At 48.9% G+C, this 10,781-nt stretch overlaps 1 protein-coding gene across 1 annotated transcript in view; it reads left to right on the top strand.

Annotated features, from left to right (window-relative positions):
* LOC118363014 (zinc finger protein Gfi-1-like) overlaps window positions 1-10,781 on the top strand; it is a 139,741-nt gene that overhangs the window by 14,111 nt on the left and 114,849 nt on the right. The gene's annotated exons all lie outside the window — the stretch shown is intronic.

Genomic DNA, 10,781 nt, shown 5'->3' on the forward strand with positions numbered 1-10,781 from the left:
GAGGAGGGGGAGATTCTGGAGGAACACCTCCCCCACGTAAAAGAAACGCTGAGGAGCTCTCTGACCCCGAACAGGGTGAGGAGAAAAAGGGAAAGGTGGAGTGGAAGAGCTCCCAGGAGGAGGAAGAACCCAGAACCTTCCCCTTCAACTCCCCCAATCAAGTCTCCTTTTTAAGTCCTGTTTTAACCTCCTCTCCCTTCCAAAACCCTTTACCCCGGAGGGAGAGAGAGAAAGTCCCTGAAAACTAACCCCCTTTTAACTGTTCAATGCCTTTTCTTTTAGCACTGTTTTTACTCACCCCTTCTATGGCTTTTAAAATCACCACTCTAAATGTGAGGAGTGTAAAAACAGCAACAAGAGCACAGTCGGTTTTATCCTTTTTAAAAAGGTTTAACTTGGATGTGTTTTTACCACAGGAGTGTGGTCTACCCTTTTTATCCTCTTACTACAGGAAATGGGAGGATAAGTGGCAGCACGGGCCCTCCATTTGGAGTGGTTCCAATTTTAAAAAGAAAGACGGTGTTGCCATTTTAATCAAGACCCCACAGGTGGTGGTGAAGGGGAGCACGGTGGCGGTGCTCTTTTAGCCAATTGTACTTTTATGGGGAGGGATTTTAACGTGCTAAATGTGTATGGTTTTAACGATAAACATGACCGGTGCACACTTTTAGAGGACCTGCAGTCCCACATGCTAGGGAGGGATCCTCTAGTGGTGGGTGGGGATTTTAATTGTGTTTTAAGTAGAGCAGACAGGAGAGGGGCAAGAGGGGATTTTAAGGTAGACAGGTCAAGTGTTTTATTGCAAGGGCTTTGCAGGGATTTTAAACTGACTGACTGTTTTAAAACCCTGCATCCAAGAGAGGAGGGCTTCACCTGGACCAGTGGTGATGGCACCAGAGCCTCTCGCATTGATTATCTGTTTACCCGGGCCTGTCCCCCAACTGATGCTAGAATAACCCCTGCTTTCTTCTCAGATCACGTAATGCTGACGTGCACCCTTTCACTAACTTCAGGTGTGACTGTGGGAAGTGGGCCCTGGAAATTGAACTGCTCCCTTTTAGAAGATGATAGAGTAGTTAGTCAGTACAGAGAGCAGTTCAGCCAGTGGCAGACGCTACAGGACTTCTTTGACACACGAGCACAGTGGTGGGAAATGGTGAAGGGAAGGACGAGGACCTTCTTTAGAGAGATAGGAAAGGAAAAAAGCTGAGAAAAAGGTAGACGCATGGTGGGACTGCAAAAGCGACTGGAAAGGTATTTTAACCTATGCCAACAGGGCCTTGATTTTAACTAAGAAATTAAAGAAGTAAAAAAGGAAATGGCATTTTTAGCAGAACAGAGAAGCAAGGGGTTTATTTTAAGAAGCAAGGAAAGGGAATTAGAAGAGGGGGAGAAGTGCACAAGGTACTTTTTTAAGAAAATAGTTAGTAAGGGTAGGTTAATGACTTGTTTAAAAAATAAAGATGGGGTTTTAAAAACAGATACAGAAAGAATAAAATAAGTAGTCGAGGATTTTTATGGGGAACTGTTTGGGGTAAAAGATGTGTGCGAAGAAACAATGGGGGACCTTTTAACATACATCGACAAGACCCTACCCAATACAGACGACCTGACAAAAGACCTGACGAGGACAGAAATCGAACAAGGACTGAAACATTTTAAGAGGGGTAAATCAACGGGGGAGGACGGCCTCCCTTTGGAGTTTTATTTGACCTTTTGGGATGTTTTAGCCGACGAACATCTGACTGTTTTTTACCGACTTTGAACATCTTGACAGACTACCTGACAGTTTTAGAGTGGGGATCGTGACTCCTTTATATAAGAAAAATGCCAGGACGGACCTGAAGAACTGGAGACCGATAACCCTTTTAAACTTTGATTGTAAACTTTTGACCAAGGTTTTAACACTCAGAATGTCTTCTGTTTTAGGGGAGGTGATCCACCCGGACCAAACCTGTGCCGTGCCCGGAAGGAAGATCACGGACAGCCTGATACTGATCCGAGATGCCATCTGTTATGCGAGAGACAGAAACATGCGGCTTGTAGTCCTAAATTTAGATTTTGAAAAAGCCTTTGATCGGGTCTCGCACCAGTACCTCTTTAAGGTACTGCAAAAAATGGGTTTCCCGGACAGGTTCTTAGCTTGGGTGGGACTGCTGTATGGGGACATCACCAGCAAAATTCTTGTAAATGGGCATCTGTCAAAAGCAGTGGGAGTACACTGTGGCGTCCGTCAGGGCTGTCCGTTCTCTCCTCTTCTGTTCGTGGCCTGTATTGAACCACTGGCACAGGTCTTGAGAAGGGACCAATGGATCAGTGGGGTGGGTATCCCGGAGAGTGGGGGGATGACCGCCAAGTGCGTCTTTTACATGGACGACGTCAACATTTTATGTACCGACCTTTTATCCGTCGACAGGACTCTGGACAGGACTGACTGGTACGGACGAGCCTCTGGGGCGAGACTGATCAGAGACAAGACAGAGGCCCAATTCTTCGGACCGTGGGCAGACCCAGACTTGACCAGACTACTTCTGACAGTTAAACTGACGGACATAAGGGTACTGGGGGTAAAGTTTGACCGGGGGGGGAGGAGGGAGCGGTAACTGGAGTGGAATCCTGGGGACAGTAAGACAGAGACTGGGTTTTTGGGGACTACGACAGCTGACTTTTGAGGGCAAGGTTTTAATCATGTGATTTTACCTGTGCTTTTATTAATCAGTTTTGTTTTTACCCCCCCCTCGAAGGAGTATTTTAGACCTAGAGCGGATGCTTTTTTACTTCCTGTGGGGAAGCAAGTGGGAGAGGCTAATGAGGGAGGTGGTCAAGAGGCCCAGGTCCAAGGGGGGGAAAGGCTTGCCTGACCTCTACTTGTTCCTGGGCAGCCGCTACACAGCGTTACATCTGACTCTTGCCACCTCCCCGGTCAACAACAAGACTCAGGCCCTCGCACGGTTCTGGCTGGGATCTTACCTCAGGACTCTGAGGCTGATCCCAGTCGACCTGCGAGCCCCAGTCTCTTTCCTGCTACCCCCGCACTACGTCCAGCTCCAGAAGTTTTTAAGACATTTTAAACTGGAAAAAGAAACAGTCACGGTCTTAACAAAACACCGCTCTCTTCTCTCTCTTGTGCAGGATCGGGAACCAGTGTGTCCAGTGCGCGGGCTCGCTATAGGTGAGCCCACATCGGTTTGGCGCAACGTGGCCCATCCTGCTCTCCTGAACCGGCATCGGGACCTGTCCTGGATGGTCGCCCACGAGATCCTCCAGGTCAGGGCCGTTATGCACTCACGGGGCATGGCGAGGACATCCGCGTGCCCCCGACCAGGCTGCGGCCAAGAAGAGTCGGTGAGGCACATGCTCTGGGAGTGCAGAGCCGCCAGGGACCTGTGGAAGGAAGCAGGCCCCCTGATCACCTCGTGTCTGCCAGCAGGGGAGGACCTAACACCTCAGCTCGTGCTGTATGGGGTGGGCCGAAGGCCCATTCCACCGAAGGCCTTCACCAAGCTCTGGCCCACCCTCACGTGCCTGAAGGAAGCACTGTGGTCCTCCCGTAACCTGCTGGTAGCGAAAAACGTAGAGACCACCCCCCAGGCAGTGGCCATGGTAGCCACGGAAGCCCTGGGGTGGTACGGAAGGAAGGGGGCCTCGACCCCAGGCGAACGGTCCCCCACAACACCCTAGGTCCCGGCGGCCACGGCCTGACAGTGCTGCGGCGCCTAGGGCGATGCGCCAAGGGGAGGGATCTCCTCTGGGCCCCGAAGGACGGGACGATGATCTATTCAGAAGAGCAGGATGAGGTGAGCTTGATAAAGACTCACCCTGCTCCTGTACAAGGGACCGAAGACAGCCTTTTAACAAAGTGGCTTTTTAACATGTTTTTCATGTCTTAAATTTTTTTTACCTTTGTTAGATCATTAGTACACATTTTAAATGGTTTTTACAGATTTGATGTTTTTACAAGGAAAGTTGTTTTCATTGGTTTTAACAACATGTACTTTTTAGCAAATGTAAATGTAACTTTCAAATGCTGTGTTTTATGCTTTGTTGGCGTTTTTATGTGTATAAATGATGTAAAAAATATATGAGCTGTTTTTAAAGGAATTGTGTCAATAAAACTTTCAAATTAAAAATAAAATAAAAATGGTGTAATACCCTACAGCTTTCTTGACATTCTGTTTTCATTATTATGATAGGCTCATGTTTTACGGGACGGCGTACCCCCACTATTTATTTTACTTGGAGCCTGTACTGGACCATACAGCCTTACGTTCATTCTTGCTTCAGGCTATTTATTTGGTGTTGAAGAATGGACAATTGTGGGGAACCGGTCTCCAAGTAGGCTACACGTTAACGTTAGCTATCTGTGTGGAAAAAATGTCATCACAGGTAAGACATTTAACTTTTTTTTGTATAGTCCGTTGCTTTAGTTTATAGTGTGTTGTTGGTTTTGGCTAGTTTAATGTCAATGTTCTGGTTGGTAATTAGCTAGCACTTATGTGGCTAACGTTAGCGCCTTCATGAAAATGGGCATGAGTGAAGAACAATATTACGTTTGTCAAAATAGTGAGAATGCTTGGGAGCTGGCAATGTTTCTTAAATGTAGTTTTGTAAACAAAATTGTGTTTGAAAAATGTTTTTGCTGCTAGACAATTAGTTAACCACAGGTACCCACAACGTTCCCAAACAGTTCGAACTACTAATTTTAAAAATTACTCTCTCCAGAAATAAGTCTCTCACTGTTTCCGCCTGCTTACCGACCCCCCTCAGCTCCCAGCTGTGCCCTGGACACCATTTGTGAATTGATCGCTCCCATCTGTATAACCATTCACTGTTTGTATTCTTTCATGATTTATGATAAATAGTTACGAGCCTAAATGACTCGCGGATGATTACTATTGATTTAATGAACTGAACTGTTGACCTCCCTAACTTATGTTAATAATGAATGATATGATTTGATCTTTGATTATGAATTTGATTGATACATGTTATTTGTTTCCTTTGTGATGCAGCACAAAGGAATTCCTGCCTCAGTCTCATCCATTCCTCTGTCACCTGACACGTGACCACCTGTTCACCTTCACTGTCAGTCATCCTACCTGTCCAGCTACCCACACAGATTCCACTAATCTTTCAATGGTCCTTCGAGCCGGATGATGACTGAACCAAAGACAGGTGAAAAGGAAATGGAGGCGGAGAGGGAAGAATTGTCTCCACTGGAAGGAAGAAGAGAAGAGGAGAGAGCAGCTGAGGGAAAGGTCTTGGAACAAAGGAAATATCCAGGAGCTAAGCCTAAAGCAACACAGGCTTCATCCTCAACCACCAGCAGCACCAGAAGAACCAGACAAGCACATGGTTATCTTAAGGATTATGTGGTCGAGTTTCCGACATCAAAGGGCATGCCCACCAGAGCTCAAAGTGTTGATGGATCAACTGTACGTTTCAGCCACCAACCATCCCCTCTGAGCCAAGGACTGGAAACCGCTTTGGAGCAGGAAAGTGGTCTACATGAAGAACCTATGGAGGAGGTAACTCCCACCGCACAGGTCGACCAGCTTCCTGAGGCAGGCTCCGCTCACTCCTTAACTAATGGGAAATCGTTGAAGCACTCTAGACGGAGTGGGAGTTTGACCAGTGGATACCCCTATGGAAGTGGCCATGGCAGCCGCCATTCACTAGCCCTCAGCGATTCACAGACCGCTGTCCTACAAGAGAGGATGAAACTATTAGCTTTGGAGGAAATTGAGCATCAGATTGAGGAGAAACGACAGGCTGATGAACAATGTCACCAATTGGATGTGCAGGCCCGTAGTAGAGCTCTACAGGAAAGGGAATTCATTGCCAAGGACCTGGCACAACAGCAACGGCACAGTCAAGCCTGAGGAGGCACGGATGGTCTCATCCTTCCTGGAGGAGGCACAGGGATGGTCTGAACCACCTGTCTGCCTTTCTTTCCCATCTCCTACAGCATGGCCACACACGTCAACAGCCAACACGGAGCACGGAGACAGGCCGCTCCGCCAACGCCCTCTATGCCAGTGACACAAGTTAGCATTCCTCCATCTGGACAAAGCCACACACCTTTGCCTTTCTGCCAATTACCAACCAGGGCAATATTGCAATAGTAAGGGGCACTTCCTTGGCTCATGCCCCAGGGTAAAAAAGCTCACTCAAACTCAATTGAAGGCCTGGATCACTTCAGGCGAGCGATGCTACAAGTGTGCCTGTAGCCATAAGGCGGAGACCTGCACATTGAGGAAACCCTGCAACCGCTGTAAAGAAATCCATCTCACCGTGTTGCATGATCTAATTCCCCAAGCACAGAAGGAGCAGAGTATGCTCATGGTAGGAGCTGCAAAGGAGCTGTACCTCGACCAGCAGAACCAGTCTCCAAGGGTCATGTTGAAGATGGTCACGGTCACTCTGCAAAGTGAAGGGAGAAGCATTGATACATTCGCCATTCTAGATGATGGGTCAGAAAGAACACTCATTCTCACGGCGGCCACCCGTCAGCTTAACCTTGAGGGGACCCCCGAGACCCTTTATCTCAAAACGGTGCGACATGATGTTATCCAAATGAAAGGCTCTGCTGTAACCTTTAGCATTTCACCTTCAGGAAACAGGGACGTGGCCTATAACATCACCAATGCCTTCACGGCAGATGGCTTGAATCTCGCAGAGCACTCCTGCCCGGTAAGTGTTCTAAAGAAACAATATCCTCATCTACGAGGATTGCCTCTTCCTAACCTGGCCAGAGTAGCACCACTTATCCTGATTGGGTCAGACCACCCACATCTCGTCACCCCGACTAAGCCTATACGAGCTGGACCAGAAGGAGGGCCCATTACTGTCCATACATCCTTGGGTTGGGCTGTGCAAGGTCCATCCCATCTACTTCTCTCCACCCAAGCTGTACAGTCACAGCAAGTCCTCTTCACCAGAAGCAATCCAGATCCATTCCCCTGTGCAGCCACTGACCTCCTTCGGAAAGTTGAGATGCTCTGGAAGATGGACACCTTCTCCAACCGGAAGCTACAGGAGGTCACTCGCTCGAAACATGACTCCTAGAGAAGAGCACCACCACCACTGAAATGGATGGCATTCGCAGGTATGCAACCCCACTGCTACGGGTGCCCAACCATCCTCCTCTGGCAACCACGACACGGGCTGTACTCCCACTACTGCGTTGAACGGAGTGATGCCTGGTGAAGAATCCTGAGCTTGCAAGAGTTCAGCCCTTCTCTCCTTCTCGTCTATTTTTCTAACTTAATTGAGGAAAATAAGTCCTCCCAGGACTACCTGACAGAGAGGAACTGGCCATGCTCCTGCTCAGTTTCTGACTGACACGAGAGATTCATAACCTTGTGAAGAAAGGCTACGTTACTGAAGTGACAGCTCATGAAGAGGGAAACGCACTCTGTGAATCCTGGTATCTCCCTCACCATGTTATCCAGCAACATGGTGGGAAGTATATAGACTTGTCTTCAACTGTTCATTCCAAGCTGCTGGTCAAAGCCTGAATGACTGACTAATCCCCGGACCAACCTTAGGTCCTTCCTTGCTCGGTGTCCTTCTCTGGTTCCGGCAGCACTCTACAGCCATCAGTGGAGACATCAAAGCCATGTTTCATCAGATTTGTTTACTGCCTTCCGGTTCATATGGTGAGATATGGAACGAGATTCAGAGCACACAATCTATGAATGGCAGGTACTCCCATTTGGCACCACCTGCAGTCCTTGCTGTGCCATATACGCTCTGCAGAGACACGCACGGGAGCATCCAGACAGTGACCCAGAAGTATTGGATTCAGTGGAAAATTCCTTCTATGTGGATAACTGCTTACAGAGCATCCCATCCACGGCTGAAGCGAAAGTACTTCTTGATAAAGTACGGGATCTCCTGTCCAAAGGGGGATTTGAGGTCCGACAGTGGGCTAGTAACAGAGCGGAGGTTATCCAGCACCTCCCGCCACAAGCTAGGTCCAGTAGCAGTGAACTATGGCTAACGCAGTCTGGTGGTAACCCAGAAGAGCCCACTCTAGGACTGTGGTGGAGCTGCATACCGGATACCCTGGGGTATAAGCACCGCTCATCCCCAAGTACCGAAACCCCCACTCCGCGCACCATCTATCGGACCCTGGCCAGTCAATACGATCCCCTTGGGTATATCCTGCCATACACAACACGGGCCAAAGTCTTAGTCCAGGACCTATGGCAGACCAAGAGGGACTGGGATGAACCAATCCACCCGGCTGACCTAGTGGAACGATGGATCTGTTGGGAAACAGAGTTAACGGAGTTCTCTGATGTCCAAATGCCAAGATGTTATGTACCATCCTGTGCTGACCAACTGGGGTCATGCCTGGAACTGCATGTGTTCTGTGACGCTTCGGAGCGAGCTTATGGGGCTGTTTCCTATCTTAGAGTGTAGTATAAGGCAGGCCACACCCATGCCTCCTTTGTCATGGCCAGGTCCAGGGTCGCACCCAAGAAGCAGTTGTCAATGCCTAGGCTGGAACTCAGTGCTGCCCTTTCCGGAGCCCAGTTGGCCTCTACCTTGCGAGCCGAGCTCACCTTGCCAATCCAAAGGGTCATCTACTGGAGTGATTCGACCACTGTATTGACCTGGCTCAAGTCGGAGTCCTGCAGGTATAAGGTGTTCGTCGAAACTCGCATTGCGGAAATCCAAGACCTAACAGAAGTCCAGGACTGGAGGTATGTTGATAGCATAAACAATCCTGCTGATGACATTACTGGAGGTAAACCCCTTCAGGAACTGGCTCAACCCCATCACTGGTGCTTGGGACCACCATTCTTGTCCTAACCAGAGAACGAGTGGCCGACATTCCCCAGGCGTGCGGCCCCTCCGCAACCAACTGAAGCTCATGAGTCCGCCCAATGCTACAGCATCTCTATGGAACCAACAACGGCTCTCCCTGACCTAACACAATCTCAAACACTGCCGGATCTGATCGCCGCCACAAACCAGACCTCAGATGGGGTGGCTTCTATACCCACCTCCCTCGTGGCAGAGACCCTACTCCTCCAGCAAGCACACGCAATTAGCTTCCCTGAGGAGTTAAAAGCTCTGAAAGCCGGTAGGGAAGTGGCTAAGGACAGCCGTCTTCTCTCTCTTGCCCCAGAATATGATCCAATCCTTGGAGTGATCAGAGTCGGAGGGAGGCTGCTCCAAGCAGAGGTTTTGGACCCAGATGCTATCCACCCAATTATCCTTGACTCCAGACACCCTCTTACCAGGCTCCTCATCAAGAATTATGATGAGAGGCTTCTCCACCCAGGGCCAGAGAGGGTCTATGGGGAGATGAGGCGGAAGTACTGGATAATTGGAGGACGAGGAGCCATTCGTAAGCACCAATACGCCTGCGTAGAATGTCAGAGATGGCGGGCCGGAGCTACGGTGCCCAAAATGGCAGATTTACCCCCTGCTCGCTTGCGCCTCCTTAAACCACCCTTCTGGTCAACAGGAGTAGATTGCTTTGGCCCCTTGATGATCAAGCTAGGTCGTCGTGTGGAAAAGCGCTGCGGCATTCTATTCAAGTGTTTGACAACCAGATGTGTCCACCTGGACCTACTGGAGAGTTTAGATACTGAAGCCTTCCTCATGGCCCTACGGCGGTTTATCTCCCGACGGGGGAAACCCTACGAGATCCTGGCTGACAGAGGTACGAACTTCAAGGCGGGAGAAGCCAGGTTGGAGGAAGCCAACCATCCTGATAGAGGTGGAAGGGATTCTGAACTCCAAACCCTTGGGATATCTCTCTGCATACATCGCTGACCCCGATCCGGTTACACCGAATATGCTCTTGATGGGATGCCGAGATGCGTCACTTCCTCAAGCCATGTATGCTGATACCAACCTCGTAGGCAGACGCCGGTGGCGACACAGCCAAATCTTAGCTGACCATTTTTGGGCCCGATTCATTTGGGATTACCTACCAAGTCTACAGCACAGAGGGAAATGGTGGAGAGAAATGGCCAGCCTGGAAACTGGCCAAGTAGTAATGATGGTGGACCCTCAGCTGCCTCGAGCCTCCTGGCCGGTGGGCCGTATAACTAAGACCATGCCTGGGACCGATGGTCGTGTTAGATCAGTGGAGATCCAGGTGAAGAACCGGACATATATCCAGCCAGTTGCCCGACTAATTCCTCTCCCTGAGATGACAGAGGACGAGGAGCAATGAGCCTTTTTTGAGGAGTGTGGAATTTAACAAATTTCTGGGGTGGCTGTAGAAAAGGCCCATGGAGTTGGTGGAATAATCCTTTAATTCATTGCCATTTACTCAGCTGGGCCAGGGGCGCTTTAATTAGGTCAGGTGGAAATGTCCGACAACTCCATAAAAGGAGGAAATTGCCATCGCCTTATCTCGCTGCTTTCTCTTCCTTAACTCCATCTGATCCAGAAGTTCTGTGCGTCCATGAATCCACGTCAGTCGACCGACTCTTACCTTTCATCTGAATTATCTGTGGCGATCGGGAGAGTGGGCCATTCAGTTACTGTTAATAGTTATTACCGCGGAGCGTGGCTTGGAGCGCACGCTTCAAACATATTGTGTAATGTCAATTGTCAATGATCACGTACCTACGGATCCTCATTGGCCAATTATGCAATCGATATGGTTCATGTGTATTGAAATTAATTATATGTACACATGAAGACAATTGAAAGAGTGAAATGAGAAATGTCATTGTTTGCTAACTGATTGACTTTGATAATGGGGATTATAGATTGTATAACCATTCACTGTTTGTATTCTTTCATGA

Source organism: Oncorhynchus keta, chromosome 29 (assembly GCF_023373465.1).
Source record: "Oncorhynchus keta strain PuntledgeMale-10-30-2019 chromosome 29, Oket_V2, whole genome shotgun sequence".
Taxonomy (NCBI): domain Eukaryota; kingdom Metazoa; phylum Chordata; class Actinopteri; order Salmoniformes; family Salmonidae; genus Oncorhynchus; species Oncorhynchus keta.